Source organism: Monomorium pharaonis, chromosome 2, assembly GCF_013373865.1.
Source record: "Monomorium pharaonis isolate MP-MQ-018 chromosome 2, ASM1337386v2, whole genome shotgun sequence".
Classification (NCBI taxonomy): Eukaryota; Metazoa; Arthropoda; class Insecta; order Hymenoptera; family Formicidae; genus Monomorium; species Monomorium pharaonis.
The window spans coordinates 6,553,709-6,572,017 of NC_050468.1; the positions used below are offsets into that span (position 1 = coordinate 6,553,709).

The window sequence follows — 18,309 nt, forward strand, 5'->3', positions numbered from 1 at the left end:
AAGATTAATAATTACAAAATTACGCAACATTGGAAATAGTTTTAATGATGCAAATTTTATATATAAGTGTGTGAACAGATTGCATTGTATAATCAGATAATTTTAAAATCTTACGAAAAGGAGAAAAGCAATTAATTTAAAAAATGAAAAAATCGGAAAAATAAGGGCTCGAAAACGAATAAATAGAAAGAAGTGGTGTGAGAATGCATCGGGTGCACGTGCGATTTGAGGTGTCGCGATTTTGGTCTCGTGCGTGTGCAAGATTTAATACGCACGTGCATGCGTGCCCTGTGAGGCAGCTACCTGTTCACTTGGCGGTGATACGGCCAGTGACACAGAAGAGACAGTAAAATCGAGAAAGAAAGAGAGAGAAAAAGAGAGAGAGGGGGGGGGGGGGCAGGGTTAAAGAGGAGGAGGTAGAGGAGGAGGAGGAGGAGGAGGAGAAGAAAAGGGAGGTAGGGTAGGAGCAAAGGAAGGTGCACCGTGCGCCGCGTGTACACAGAGAAAACGACGGCCGCGACTCGCGCGAGTACGAACCCGCGGAGCCGAGAATCGGCGAATCGAGAACCGAACGGCGAACCGCTCACCGATTCCAAAGTCCGCCGACAGCCAGGCAGGTTCAGTTGTATCCGAACCCCCGAACTGTTCGGACGCGTTTTCCAGAAGTAGTTTTTCGTTTCCCACGACGCGATCGCGAACCCACCTTTCGTGCGAGCCGCAATACCATCTTTGACACACCACCGATTGAAGTGACAATTCGATTCGGTCGAGGATCGAGTCGGATCAATTCGCAAGACAATTCGTTTGTCCAACGTTACGAGAACGGGGCTAGCCACGGCTATCAACGTAGGGTTTTCTACCCTCTGTTGCGTCGATAGAGCAACCCCTCGCGAGAACCAGCCACCTGTCTCTCTGTCCACCGAGACGAAGGGGAACGCGAGATCGTCGCTGATTCTAACGATCGATCTGCTAAGACGTGAGTATTGTGAAGGAAATGCATGGGGTTGTTCACGAAGGGTTGAGTTTTTCGCTGATCGTGGTGAACTTTTCATGTGCACCCTCGCGTGTCACGCGCGCGATCGCTACCAATGAGTTTTAGCCGAAAACAAAAGATGATTCTGTCATGCATTTAGAAAGTAAAGATGTCAAAGTGGGGATCGTATCACCACGACGGGGAACGAGAATAGGTACGGAACGCGTTTACATTATTAGACATTTACGGCTGGCACGAATGTGCAAAATCAGGTTATTGAAACGTTTCGCGCTAACATCGAATCAGACGACGCAACGATACTATTTTATTTTCTCCGAATAATTACGTTGAAAAATTACTCGCGAATGTACGAATACAAAAATGCTTTTATATGAAATTATTTATCATGTATCATTTGAGGTAGCTTTCAATTTTTGCCGCTAAAAATAAAACCGTAATTAAAATTTATATTACACATAATGATAATATAAAAAGGTGAAGAAATAGAAAAGAAATAAAATTAACATATATGAGAGTGATGTAATCTTCAGATCAGATTTATAATTTTTTATGATATTTTATTTGTAAGTAATAATTATGCTAATTATTTGCATTAATGAAAGATGGATCTAAAAGATATAACACGTGTCACTTTCATATAATTATTTAATATTTTATTTCTTGTAAACAATATTTTTTAAGAAATATCGTGCATTGTGTGTAGAGTTGAAAAAAATCCATAGTGAGAAATTCGTACGTAGTTTTATGTCTTGGACGGTTTATATGCACGTCCGATCGCTACAAGCGGTCGCGATACTTGAACGCGCTTCGTTTCAGTGATGTGGAGCTACGATTGCTTCAAGATATAGCACATATTCGATACTAAGGAAACGTAATATAGCTGCACTTATTCTGCGCGATTGTTTAGGACTTTTGATAACGAATAGATAAACCCTCTTCGCTTTACGACTGTGTAGCATCGTGACATTTATATCGAGTTGCATAATTTAGATCATGCTATTTTTAACATTATGCAGACGATGATTACATTCAAGATCCTAGAAAAAATAATTGTGTAATGTTTATATTTATATTTAAATTATATTAATAACAATTATAAAAACATTACTATTAACATTAGATATTAATTTTATAATTAAAATATGTAATTAAAAAAAACGATATGCTACATAAAAAAAAAATATATTTCCATAGGTTTGTACAAAAAGATAAATGATTTAATTTCTTTAAGATATCTTATTGATTTGCCTAATTTTGATTAGAAACTCTAATACGTATATGTTTAATGCAAACGAAGGTAATCAGTCGTTTTCGCATTACATATTTTTAATATATATTCATAGATGTTCGTAAATGCTTTCACTTCTGTATCATATATAGACATATCTGTAGAGAGTTGCACGTGACTTGTAGATGATCGTTTGGTTACATATTTAATATGCGCTAGATTACAATATTTGCCCCTATGCATGCCATATTATAATATATTCAATGAAATATCTTTTATAATACGTCTGATTACATGTTTCGATGTTATACAATTGCATCTAAAATCGATTATATCAATTACGTTTTTTATTCTAAAATTACACTAGAAATCTACTGAAGATGAATTATGGAAAGTAATGTTACCTAACTAATTTCACTTTGCATACTGCAAGATTTGAACTTTACCGGTGATTTTATCGGTATTTTATCCGGATGTAACAGAAGCTTTCATGATCCTTTCTAAAGAAACGATTATTTTAATGTGCGGCACATTTTATTATAATAATATCAACAAGGATTTGAATATAGATGTTAAAGAAGTTAAAGTAGTTACATTAAATTTTTTCTTTGTTACATGCGATATTATGATGCTCTTCGAGAAGGCAATTTCCTGCTAGGCGAAAGTTTTTTTGATAGGATTGAAATGTGAGAATTTAAGAATTCAAAAATGCAAGAATTTAAAACTTGACATTGCAAAAATGAAAGGACTATCTATTTTATTATTATAAATTTTCGTTTTGTATTTCACTTAGGAGAAAATATTAGATATATGACATTGTAATTAGCAATAAGATGCGATATTGTATTATTTTGCATACGAATTTTTGCACGCATTTTTATTAAATGACTATTTTTGTATTAATTTGATTTAAAAAAAAGATATAGAAGATATTTGCCTAGGTGTTAACATCAACAAAAAGGCCAGTTGCGCTAACATTCTATATAAATTACTTTTATTAATATCACACAGTTATGTCTGGGCCTATGTAATATCGAGCGATGAGGCGACTGATTAATGACTAATTAAACCCGCGATAAGAATAATGAAAGAATATTTCAGAAGCCGCAAGGGAGACGTGCGCTATGATGCGCGGTAATGTAATGAGGCAGAGTGGAGTTACGAGAGCATCTAATGATCGCCTAATACACAGCGATCTTTCACAATGTCAGGCTACGTGCATGTCAAAATATGTGTATAATCACATATGCGCATGTGTACTGGTCTTCCTGTTTTTTGAGCTCGAATTTCTTAATCATCTGAAAAGTAAAGATTTTTGGTGTACTCCATACGCGATGTTCACAGACGCTGAATAATAATGATTTATCTTCTCCTCAATATATCGCTTATAGTTCGAATAGGTTTTTTATCTCTTCTCTTTTTATTTATATGCTTCGGATATTATGAAAAATAGGTAACAAAAACAGGCAGAATTGTTAAGACATTTATGACCGTCAAGTGCGACATAAAATTGCACCATGATAAACTTAAAGATAGTTAAAGATAGAGATAACGTTACGTTTTCCGGTTTATTCAACACGCAAGAAAGAATTGTGCTTGTGTACATATTAATAAAATAATTAGATGCCAAACTTGATTCTTTGCATTCAAAATTTAAAGATGTTGCAAATAATCTTAACTGCAATGTATAGTATTAATTTACAATTTCAAAGAATTTTAGTAGCGCAAAATTTTTCGGATTAAAAAATGCATAACTACATTACAAATTTTATGTACAACTTAATCCGATAATATATGACAATAATTAATCACTTTTCTTAAATAATTATATAATGTTTTATTGTGCAATGTGATGAGCATATGAGGACACTACGATTTATTTTGTAAATGTAAATCATTACATCGCATTGTCATATTTGCATCGATTTAACATTCTGTTATAGAACTCTTTTGATCATTATTACACAAGTATGGTAATGTGTAACGAATATGGCGCTATTTTTCTACACTAACAAAAAATATATTATCTTTATTAAAAATTGTTTAGTTGAGATTTTTAGCAATCAAATATTTTGTTTAGTAGTATAAACCAAATAGTATTTATCATCGAAAATGTTAAATAAATAGTATAAACAAATATTTTTTATTTACATATATTTTGCATAACAACTAAATTTTTTATTATAAAATAATAATAAAATATTTAGATGTTATTAAAGAAAGTTTTAATTAAATAGCTTTTTGTTGAAAGTACTAAATTTTTTTATTACTATATATTATAAATTTTTTATAGACAAGTTCAGATACATATAAAAATTATTTTTTAATTAAATTAAGGAGCGTTATATAAATTATGTACAAAAACGGATTTAATGTATTGAACTAAATTTTTAAAGTATTTAAAAATTTAGTTAAATACATATTTAAAAATATTTTTTATTGAATTATCAAAATAATTATGAGACACTTAAGCTTGATGAGTAACGTTACAAAAAGTTTTGACATTCTAGCAATTAGCTTGAGCATTCTATTGTAATTATTTTAATAATCCAACAAAAATTATATTTAGATCTATAAATTTAGCTAATTAAATTTATAAATATTTCTGCAAATCCGTTCTTTTTGTGCATATAAAATTTTCTGATTAAAAATTTCTTGATTAAATTTTAATAATACATACATATTAATTTAAATTATGTATACAGCTAGTCGACATTAAATTTAAACACAAATTTGTGAAAAAAATGTTTTATATATGTATATATTATTGTATACTTTGTAGAAAGAAAACACTAGTCTCAGTTATCAGTACATTTCAATGATAATCGAGACTTGATATTTCAAGTACACACACATTAGCAAATAGTAGGCACACAAATCTCGCGTAACGGTTATTATATTTACAGTTAGTTTTACACATTTCTCGCAGAAGTGCTAATAACGACAGTTATTTTCCTTCAGGCATGATCGATTGTGAGCATGGCCGGTGCATAATGAATCGAAGATTTTTATACCGGAGATGGTTTTGTATGTGATCTATTATGTTCTTTTACGTGAAGACTACACATGCAGACACACCTTACCCGATGATTCGTTGTGAAAAGGTTGTAACATTCACGAGTCGATCGTTTCGCGGACTTTCTAAACCATAGCGAATATAGTATCCGGCCACGTGCGTGCATTTGTTTCGCGCGTCTCAGTTAGTATACTGCGAATAGATGCAGGTGTAATAAAGTCTAGGAGTGGGCGAAATGTATGAGCGAATTGGCGTCGGTAGCGATACATCGATAGAATTTATCGAGAGCGCGTGTTGTACAATCTTGTACTACCAATTAATTCGCGGTACTTAATTGCTTTGTATGACAGAAGTTTCGAGCGCTTATTCATACTGAATTTTTTTTGTTCTCGCTACTTTTGTTAGCGATTACTTCAGAACGGCCTTATTCTATTCTTGGCAGATCAGTTTCGTCCATTTTAAAAGGAGCGTCGAACGAGCGATTTAATCTCATTATACGTAGGACGGGATGCATATAAATACAATTGCTATATTTCACTCGCGATTGCACGTGCAGATATGGCAAAATTAAATTACCCCTGGATGAAAACGCGAATATGAAAATTAATTTTGTAGGACGAATGGGGATCTATCGCGTGTTCTGAGCGCGTTTTATTGTATTTGTGTTCAGATACGTGCGTTGAGCATTAGTATGCGAATATAATTACGATCCGTATTGCTGAAGATCGTTCGGAGCCACAATTATATTTCCCGCGTATTATTCGGCGACTCGCCACGTTTAGTCACACTTTACATGATAACACGATGATATTGTGCAATATAAAATCACCACGAAGTGTCTTTAGCAGGCTAAGTAGATATTAGTCTGATCGCAAATAGCGTTTTGCCTTTCACAGGTCTTTGTATATCGAAATTACTGAGGTATATCGAGCGAATGCCGTAGAAAGCTAAAATCAATGGAGCATCGTTTGTAATCAATATTAACTTAATTTAACAGATAGAATAATGCACTCACACCGATCAACGGAGGTATATTAAGTTGAGCTTTATCATCAGAAAACATCTAATTATATATCAGAATTATTTGCTAATTATTTGCTTTTTTGGTAATAAACAATTTTTTTTGCTCTAACCATTAAAAAATTGGCTAGATAGCTAAATATTATCTTTTGCTGACAAAAAATCACGTTCTTGTCAGAATCAAATTTATACAATATTTTAATATCAAATTTAGCAAGCAACAAATGTAGAACTTGCTGTTTTTAGAGCAACAAATTCAGACAATATCTCAGAATTAAATTTAAACCAGCAACAAATTCTTTTCTTGTAGTTTACTTTTGTAACTTTGCAAGTTGTACGGTTTTTTATTGTTCAAATTAATATTGGGAGCAGTAAATAAAATATTTTAAGAAAAACAAATTAATAATAAAATTCTCATATTATTATTAAGTATATTAAGTATAATTTTGTTGTTTTATGTGTGTTTATATATATATATATATATATATATATATATATATATATATATATATATAGTGTTCCGCTAACGTAATCTTTCTTTACATTGAAACATTAATTTAAAAAAAAAAACCTATAGACTCACAAATTTTTTGGGTAACTTCTTAGCAACAAATGAAAATATTGATTAAAATTGATTCTGCTTATTTTGTTTCGCTAACTTATAAGAGATAAATATAGCCATAGAGTATTATAGGACAGTTGGTGCTACATATTTTATGTACTTAACATTAATCAAATAATTAGAAAACTTTATAATTTTACATATTTAGTTTTATTGCCACATATTATCACATAATTTTTTATTTAAACATTTTGAATAATAAATGTTCATATAAGTTTAGCATCTATTTAATTCATTGTCAGTACTAAAAAAAATATTTGTGATACATCAAATGTAGAATTAATTCTCGTCTTTTTAAGAAAATATACACATAAACACTTACTCCGAAAAAATTTATGGGCCATCTTACTCAAACTGTAAGAGAAAAATAGCCATAGTATTTATTAGAAAAATAGAAAAGGAAATAAAAGATATAATCAATATATAATCATATATTAAGCTGCCTGAATCATATCATCAGAAAACATTAAATTGTGTATTGGAATTATTTGTTAATTATTTGTTATCTTATTTGTTGATTATTATAGCTTAATATTAAGCCACTGATAATTTTTTTGGCTAGAACAAAACTTTTTTTAGCCAGCTTAAATACCTGATTAACGGTGCATGCATACGTACATACATACGTTAACGCAGCCGAGTCTTGCATGTGTATAAATGATGTGTAATCTTTCCGTGACCGGACGTGACACAAATGAGTATTCAATAATCGTTAATATACGTAATATATCGCAATCATAAAGAATTTTATATTATTGTGTTATCAAAATTTAAATTGATCGCAGAATTGTTAGTCTGTTGAATTAGACAATAGTTACAGCAATAAACATACTACTTTAGTCGAAGATATTTTAAATAAATAAATAAATAATAATTATATTTATTTATTTATTTAAAATATCTTTGACTAAAGTAGTATGTTTATCGCTGTAACTATAATTCCTCTGAAAATTAAATCTTATAAAAAAGTGATTTTCTAAGTTTTTCTACCTTCTAAGTTTGCTCTCAAGCGAATCTATAATTAAGCGATCATCGAATGATAAGTTGTTCTGCGACATATGACAAAATCATATTTTAAAGTCGACTGAGCAAGACATCTTGTCAGACGTCTGCTTCTTATTAAATTCTTATGAAGTGAGTAATGTTTATCGAAATGAGAAATGCAAAGATATGAAAAGTTCTGTTAATTTACGTACAAAGATTGAGGAAAAAAGTGCGTAATTAATATTTTGCAAATATCAACCTCGAAAGATCCGCGCGGCCACGTGCATTTGCATGCGCGAACGACGCGCGATTCTTATGCACGCCGAACGAGCGACGAATAACTCGGTGGCATCTTTTCATTTCGCAAGAACCTTTCATGTCGCCTCCACGTATACAATGAATCAGTGTCATCTTCCATTATAATGTGACAGTGGAAAGATACCCGCGTCCGAATTCGTGTCGAAGGTCAGTCGAAATTCTGGAAGGAATTTTCTTTCATTTTCCCTTTTTTAATAAAAGGACTTGAAGATGAAAAAAAAATCTACGTTGCCAATTTCGGTTATCTCAAGATTGCGTAATATTAAAAGGGTCGAGTTCTACGTTTACGCATTGATTAAGTGATATTGGTAAACATAATTACACTCGTAGTGAGTCATCTTTCATCGTGTGGATTAAAAATAATATTTATTTTTTTCTATATTGGAGAGCGATAACGGCAGTTAAAACGACTAATAAGACGATCGGTTCTTTAACCCTTAGTGGATCGTTTTTTGTTGATCAATAATACTGATAACAGCAGATAATAGCCGGGTTTCGATTACCATTACAGGTCAGTTTATCTTTTTTGCGAGTCGCCTAATGACATGCGTGACGCCATCTGATCGATCGATTTTATCCATCAAGAAAGTATTCCCCGCTTCGGGTCTTGCGCATGCAATCTCGTTTCTCACAACGATTTATGATGGCACGGATTACCAATGATGTAATATGTAATGTGGCAACTATATTAGTAAATTCTTCAATCAATTGATATTTAATTTTGAAAAATATTTCTTTGAATAAAATTTATTTTAATATTATTTAATATTTCTTTGCATATGTGTGAATTAAGAAATCGTATGAATAGAATAAAAAGAAATATTTATGAAATAATTAAACAGAAAAAAATGTACACTTTATACTGTAAATTTAACAAATTTAATGAGAATTTAGATGCAATACATAATCGTAAAACATTGATACGAAATAATTGACAATTAATAATTAATATAATTTTATATGTAACGCATTGGTATTAGGGTTTAATAATAATGAAGAACGAAACAGATTGTTAAAGAATACTTTTTATTATTTTTAATAATTACATTTCGATTCGATGTAAATAAATACATTCGTAATTCCTGTAAATATAATGATATATAATAGCGTAAAGTGGCGGAGAAAAATTACAGAGCCGATAGAAAATTTATACCGGATACTTCGCGAACAATAGTGTATTTATTGTCATCAGGAATCATTAGTAAATTGTTTCATCGAGTTGGATATTACATAAAGCTATATCGCTTAAATTACTGTGTGTGAATCGCGCAAAGATGATGCACATCCTGTTAATTACCTTCGCTTTTCGAGGAAATTTAATAAACGTTAGATTAAAAAATATAGATTTTATATGGAAAAGTTCCTATGGGATAATATCATATTACATTTATATAAAAATAATCGAATAAAGCTGATTTATTTGTGCTTTTACTTATCGATCTTGTTCTTCTTTTATTGTTTATTACAAACAATTATTTTTGCAAATAATTATTGATATATCCTTTCTGACGTTACTACAATCAGATAATTTGATAAATATAAATTTGAGCTTATTCAAATTTAAATTCTCGCGTTTACAAAAATAATAAAATCATTAATAATATATTAAAATTTTTTTACATACTACAATATAAAATATTAGAAATATAACATGTATATAACACATAAAATTTTTTTAACAGAACCAAGTCTAGGAAATATTGTAGATTTTTGTCATTTACGCGCAGATTAGAGTTATGAAAGGCATAGGTTTGCATCATAAATGGAAACGTTTTATCGCTTTTGTCGGCGATTCTTATGCACGTGAAACATATCGTAAAACTGGATCATGACGCGTATGCGCAATTCGAAAGGCTGTTGCAAAAAGGAATCCGGAGGACCGGTATGTAGTGTCCGCAAATGTAATTTGTTTGTATTAATGACGCCATCCAAGGTCGATAATTTTAAAGATCCTCCGTTTTACCGGATTGGCATCGCGTTTTTCCCTTTCGCTTCACCCGGAAACGCACGCATGATAGCGAGATTGAGTAATCATCGAATGTAGACGCCGCCGTTGGGAGGATCGCACGGGGAAAACGTTGTTTCGGCAATTTAGTAACGCCTCGAGGCAGATCGCATACGAGTCCTATGTAAATAGCCGTGTTAAAAAAATTTTTTTCGCGTTTACGATCGCGAGAGTGCTGTGACCTCGATTCCCCGCTACGACCTTCTATGATTATCCGAGACGTTTATAGACTTCCAACGAAACGACGCGAAAGTATATTAGCGAATTCTCTTGCTATACATAGAAATTTGATTATGTTGTTTCTTTCAATTTCTTGAAACACGTTTGTTTCTAATATATTTGCATTACATACGGTAGTTAATCAATTTTACAGAAATTAAATTTTATTATTATTTATTATTATTATAATATTTAATAGATAATAATATGTTATTATCTTATCAATTATATATACAATTTTGATTTGTAACTGAAAATGTTATTCATGCTTGCGTATTTAGAAAATATATTCTTGATTTCTAAGTAACCAAGATACAAATACGATTATTAACATTCAAGCAGCCTCATAAAAGACGTTCTCTTTTGTAATGCAATAATAATAGAAAGTGTATACTAAAAGCTCGTAGCTGTATTACGATCGTATAATATCTATTACAAGAATTTCATTTTTATCTTTGCGTATGTGCAAGTGCACTCCGACAGTAGTACAGATATACTATGAGTGAGCCTTAGTATCTGATAGTAAGAGGAAGAGAGAAAGGTGAAGGAAACGGAAAGAGAGATTTGAATGCTGGTTAAGCCGGTACCTTGACCTTATCTTGATCGGACCACAGTCTGGTTCGCTCTATATCCGTGTATATGTATATGACTGTTTTTTTATTGTTTTTGACATATTAATAATTCCATTGCTATTAATATTTCGCAGGTGTGTGATGTGCATCAAACAGATAATTAATCAGGTGGATAAACTCTTATCGATTGCTGGAATTGCTAATGTGTTGAATCAAATATCGTTTTATAATTAATATTATTATAAACTATTAGTCCACACATACGGAGTGTAATGCAAAATTCATGAAACATAAAGTCGAAAGTTCTTCTTTGTTCTATCATAAATAATAGAGCAAAGTTCGATTATTGTCTTTGTTTGGAGAGTTTAATCGGTAAATTCCATGTGATTCCAAGAAATGCGTCTTCTTGGTTAAAAACAATGATTCGAGAGCAATCAGTTTTATTGAGTAATAGAATTAAGCCATTAGAGTATCAATATTGATACAGATTTATTACTTCATTTACCGAATGCAATTCGAGGAACCAAAAACATTGATTATTTTAACCTTGTACACTTAATGTGCATTTAATTATATAATCTCTTAGCAATTTATATAATATTATATTATAAAGTTGAAATAGTTTATAATATTAATTAATTTTTATACACAACTTAATAAATATATATTAAAAATATTTAATAAATATATAATATATAATAAAAAATTAATATGTATCTTTAATTTTATATATATATATATATATAAATAATTAAAGACACATACTAATTTTTTATAACGTTATTTCACATTCCAAACAGTATTATATCATTAAAAAATGTTTATGCCGATATCATTTTGACATATTGACTTCGAGTGCCTTATATGCTCCTTGGATAATCAACTATACCATGCTTAATACCAAGTTCACGATTCTCGAATGCCATACGTAGCCGTTAATAATCACTGATAACCGCGCTGAGTCAGCGGTGTGTGCGTTACGCAGCCTCGCCACTGGTTGTATGAAAGAGTTCGGCTGTGTGACACAAAAAGAAACGGCAAAACATTTTTTTATTTGTATAAATAAAATAACAACGTTCTAGTATAAAATTTTTAATTGTAATATAAAAATGGAGATTATAGAATGTGACATATAAAAATGCGGCAGTATGGTATACTAATAATGTAAGTCATAATAACTGAAAACTGATTAAGATATCTGATAACATTTTTGCTCCATGGCTTCGCCGTTCAGACGATTAACAATTATCAATACATTATTGACGTCACATTTTCGGTGACGTACGTCGATGACAGTTCGGTGAAACCGGACGAATGCGATCGTGCGCTGCGTTCTACCGTTGCATAATCGAGGTCGGTTTAATCTTCGACGCTTCCAAATAGTCGGCATTAAAATGGCGTTTCGTTTATGGTAGCGGAATTTTTTAGTTATCTGTTTCTAATTATCTTATCTTTAAGATCTTTCCATCGCTGATTCATTGCGCGTACCATCACATCGTTTTCTTCCATTTACGTTTTACAGTACATCGTTTACATTCTCTTCTACTTGATATTCTTCTCCTCGTATGTTGCGATTTTCGTACAGAATACACGAATGGATGGAAAACCCAACGACGGGTGTTCGGGAATAGTTGTTTGAAATAGACGTGGGGGCAAGAAGGAGTGGTCGATTACATGCTGTAAGCGCCGTTTAATTGTGATGCACGTCGTGACACGTGTCACGGCATGGCACGGCCGGTCACGCATTTACGTTGATTACATCGACGACATGCGAATCTACAAGCACCCTCGTACGTGTCATCTGAGCACCGTTAGTAAGATTGCAAAGACAAGCATAAGGGTTAATTCTTAAGTGAGCGCAGGTGACTTTTTTTATGTGTTTTTATTTTTCTTTATAAATAATTCTGTGGGACGGGTTCTAAAGATAAAATAATAATTTTTAAACATTGGAAGTTAAGATAAATTCATAGTTTTAAAAATGTTTTAAAATGTTTTATTACATAATATATTTTATTAGTAAATTTACAATTTATATCTAGGCCGTTTTGATTCCGCGAGTGCTTACGGAATAACTTTATTATTTTACAGAAAAGTATATTTTCCACAAATTTAGTAATTAATGTATACAAATTTTCAACGGCGGAAAATAAGTTTTTATTTGTTCATTATTTCTATATTACAGTATTAAAATCATTTTGAAAGTTTTATGTTGAAATTTTTTTAAGGGAATTATTTTCGCCTACGATCGATTATTTCAACGATTAATGTAGATAAGATAGTAATGAGGTAATAATGAGAATTATCACGGACTGTTAATCATATACGATCATCAAACGGACAATTCGCTTCAATTATCACTGTTTAAGAAGTATATGTGAATTACCGGAATTGAAAAGACGCGGAGGCGATAATTTGCGGTACTGCTTTACACCAGGTACACAGAATTGATATGACATTCAATTCTGCAAATGTCAACGGTAATTGGAAAGCATATTATCGATTATTGTAGTGCCAATCATTCTTTATTTACCCCGTATGATGAGTGTTTACGATTCTTACCTCTTATTTGATTTACAGTGTAGCTATAAAGATAATGAATACAGTACTGGTCACTTTTCCGAGTATACTAGTTTACTCTGGCACTTGTGCAGATCCTTTTCTATGAAAGAACTCATGTACATGCACGAACGCATGTACATGTAAAATGTCTCGCGAAGAATCGTGTATATGTGCCATATAATGTCGGAGGTACACAGAGGTATTTATATTTATTTTTTTGCTACACGACCTCACGAAATAATCGCTTCGCTTGTATGTGATGAGAGTTACGCAAACGAGAAAATGGAACACTGACGGTAAGATTAATTACACTCTACAGAGCTCTCTAGTCAGAGAAGAGAACGGTACTAATTATACATCCAATTGTCGGTTGAATAAATCATGTAAACGTAAAAGAAAATATAGAAAATGCATTTCTTTTTTGCACAATTTTTTTACTTTTGTTATAGTGACAATATTAAATTAATCGATAGATATTTTCTTGTATTTCCATAGTTGATCTGGAGCATATTTTTTTTTTACGATAGAGTAATTTTGAATCATTTAAATAAAAAATATAAAAGTAAAAGTAGGAAAAGGAAAAATTTATAAACATATTTTTAAAAATTATTCATACCATTTAATATTTAAACTGTTTTTTTAACTCATATGTAAATTTAACATATTTGTACCATTATCAACTTACAACGAATTCCAGCAAAAAAATATCTAAAGAAGAGAGTAATTTAACGCGTGGGTCAATTTGAACCGATCGAATCATTTAAGTCTCTAAAGCTTCAGAGTCGGCGCAAAAGTTGGCGCAAAACGGTGACTCTGAGGCTATTCGCAAGGACGTCCCCACGTATGTAACTCTCGCGCTCGGCTTTAACTAAATCCAATTGGCACGTCTGCTCGTGCGATTCGAAAGTGCAAAGCGAATGGAATTTTTTCCATCCCGTTCCTCGCGACGATGCCCTCCCGCCTGCGTTCGATTTCACCGTGTGAGAAAAAAAATTCCATCCGTTTGTGTTCCCAATCTCTTCGAAGAAGAAGCGCGTCGCCGCCGTTTTGCTAGGCGATCGTGCGCGGTGACATCTCCGAGCCTGAAGAACCGCTAGCGAATCATGTTGTTTTACTTACAATCTCTTAAGATCAGTTTAGGTATCGGTGAATCTCTTTTCTTGTTCGTATCGCGTTATATTTATTGATCTTGAAACATATTTGCATTTTACACAGTTTATTGCTGATACTGCATTCGTTCGTGGAAATTTTAAGCGTTTTTTTTTCTTACTGCATTTTTTAAAAAGCCTTTCGCTTTTTAATATTATTACGAAGGCTCAAGTAATTAAGCTTTAATGTGAGATGATTTATTGTCATTTGCCATTTGTATCTTACGAGTGCTTTACAATCTTTTTACGGATAATTTTCTTTACGATACTTGAGGAAAGAAGTGATGATCGAAACCGATATACTACCTGTCCTTGTAGCGAATATTTACAAGTTTACTTTTGTATAATACGTGTTCTCGGCCATTGTTGTGCTTGTATAATCCACGACTCCGTATTGTCGGTGATATCCCGCTAGATAATTACGGCAATCTTGATTTGCAAACGATACGGTTAATGACAAGGTAAAAATAATTAAAAATCCATTTCACCGTAACTCGGGATAAAACGGCACTTTTGTCAGCCAGTGTTACGTCTTTTTAATTCGAGCTTGTTAGCCATTTCTGCCGATAATTATATATATATATATGTACAATTAAGAAGTTTCCGAGAAGATCAATGAGAATAGTGAGCTAGCATTTTACTGTCTTATTGATGACGTAAATTAAGCAAAAATGACGGAAGACGTCGGAGAAAACGAGACAAACGGGTCAGCTCGATTACCACACGGGCCTTGTCTCGTGAGCTCGCGTCTGTGGCAATCACTGTGGTTTTCATCACTGACGGATAGTAACTGCACATTTCGCACTGTGCACGCGGAAAAAATCTAGACGTGTCTTCTGTTTTCATGAGGAAACGTGTCAAGGTAATTAGACGTTTCATCACATCGCCATCCTACGAGCGCGCGACATCGTCTAGAAATTGAATAATCGACACACTCATTTCATCTCTCCACGATACGCATCTTTCTCTTTCCGCTAATCCGAACAGAGACTTGTAGGGCTTGTAGAATAGGTTTTGTTGCGTTGATAGGAAGGATGTATTAGATGCGGGATACTTATTCGTCGCCAATTTGCAGGTGGCTCTCACGTATTTTTCTTCTTCTTCTTTTTCTATGGCTTTCTGTCCCACAGCTCTCGCGTATTAGTGTTTTTTTCTAATATCACGATGATCCGCTAGCTTGGCGTGATTTTTACGATTATACCGATATATAGGCCCCCGAGCGGAATGCCTTCAGTCAACATCGAACGTATATCACGGATCTAACCGATCCAAACCGGCTTTCACCGGCGACGAATCGCCTTAATTCCACCGGTTTCTGGTGCTAGGTCAGTCAACCCATTTTCACGATCGAGATTTATCAAGAAGATTTTGGGCCACAAGGCAAATCGTTAATTCAATCCTTTTTACATCTTCTAATCGTACATCACAGCAATTAACAAAATTTGCGCGTTAAAAAAATGTTACACAGAAAGAAGATAAGACATGACATTGGAGGACATTTTTATAATTAGTATAGAATTAAGATGTTACAGTCAGATTCTCCTATGAGAATCTATATTTAGGAGGAATCGGATAACGCGTATAGATATTTTTTTCACAAATCTCATAAGATTAATTTAAAATATAATACTTCGAAATAGTAATTTTCCTAAATTTACAATTTTTATTATATGTATATTAAATATTATTAAATATATTTATACACACACGTTTATTTTTAATAAAATGAGTCATTTTTATTTTAATTATATTCTATTTAAAAGAATTTTTTTATTATTTCTATGTGTTCTATTTATAAATCGGCTTTTAATAATTATTTTTCAGAGAACACGTGTAACGCGAGAAGAACATTGTTTCTCATTTGGTGTATATATTTTTTTTTGCCACTACATTGGCAATTATTTCTTCCGTAATAATCATTATTTTCTTGTTGCTTACAAAAATATCCACGCATGCAGCGACTGACCGATACCTCGCAACGAGAACAGAGAAAAACGTCATGTTGATTATTTTGACATGCGGTTATAACGAAGCGTGTCTATCTCTGCGCCGCATAATTTGCACTGCTACTGACGCAACATAATAGACACGCGATTTACTACGTTTATATAAATCTACCCGCGCGTACGTACGACGCAATTTTAATAAAACTATCTGGCACACAATCGAAAACATCTTATATTGATACAACATGGAAAATAAGTTGCGATCGTTTTACAAAAACGCTCTGATCATTTATCTTCTAAGTAACATAACCGCGCAAATGCAGAATATCTGTTTTCATCAGACGATTGATTGTAATAAACGTGAACATTTTAATTATTTGCATAATATACGCAATTTTTCCTTCCGAGCAAATTGATTTGCGTGGCTTCAGATGAATCCAACATGTTTTTTATTCGTGAAGACGTCGACAGTAAAATTATCACGGATACGAGTAGCAATCGCATTTTATCGCACGGGAGATATGGTGATTGTTCAGAGAATCACACTCACTAAAGAACTATCGAGCACGTACAAGTAAAGTAAAATTGATTACATTCTGCATTTGTCTTAATACATCTTTCCGACACATATAAAATTAGACATTCCGACACAAAAATATTATACACTCATAAAGGGGAGTAATATTTTTTATTTTGTTATAATATTTTTTATTTGATCTCGAAATTTTGACACATTTTAAAAATTATACTTGTAGCTAAAGATATATTATCTTTTTTGAAAACACATAGCATTTTTTAAATGTCATTTTAAATATTAAATAATATTTATTTATAATTATAATAATTTAATTATACGTTATAATAGTATATTTAATACATATTCAATATATAATTATTTAAAAACGTAAAAACAGTACACAGGCGGATAGGAATGCCTATGTATACAATTTCCAGCATATATTCAGTCTGTTCACATTTATTTTGTTTGAATGTATTATAGTCTAAATAAGGACAGATTCTTATATGAGATTTTGTTTACCTCAAAATACTAATTTCTATCGTAGATCGCATGCATTACAAAAATAGATATGTTCATATGTGTGTTTCTTTTTATGTAGTAAATATACATGCAAAATCAATTTTTTTTAAGTAAGTTAATATCATTGCTTTCGTTTATGATATATTTTAGGCTGACTTATTATCTGAAAAATAAGAATTAATATGAAATTTGTATTAAACACATTACTATCTAGATGCAGGTACGACGGTAAGAATTATTAACAATAATTAATTTTGTTCTTATTTCCTCAAAAATAGCGCAAACGCATGCATAATTATGTGCTTTTTCCGCGTCGTAGCGAAAGATTGTCTGTCACTCGCGACAGTCACTCGTAATTAGTACACACACCTGGCGGCTGATTAATATTTTCGTGTCCACTCGCGCGGATATTATACATAACGAGGCGCTATAAGAATTAAGCAGCCTTGCCGTTCTCTCTCTCTCTCTCTCTATCTCTCGAAAGGTTTGTGCCGTTTGTTACGCTGTATACACCGCAATCGTGAATTTTTGCACAACGGTAGCTCTAAGAAAGTCATAAATACGCAAAAATTGATTTTAATAACATATTGCATTATACTATATTATTAATTATATATTCTGTGCATGTTATGTAAAAGT

At 32.1% G+C, this 18,309-nt stretch overlaps 1 protein-coding gene across 6 annotated transcripts in view; it reads left to right on the forward strand.

The window, feature by feature from the left end:
- The window catches only part of LOC105839435 (UNC93-like protein), a 72,314-nt gene that overhangs the window by 18,525 nt on the left and 35,480 nt on the right, over nt 1-18,309 (forward strand). Inside the window, exon 1 of one of the 6 annotated variants that reach the window (XM_012685745.3) lies at nt 488-976. The exons of the other annotated variants lie outside the window; for them this stretch is intronic. The gene's annotated coding sequence lies outside the window, so the exon portion shown is untranslated. Of the gene's footprint in view, nt 1-487; nt 977-18,309 lie in introns of those variants that run through there. 6 annotated transcript variants of the gene reach the window in all.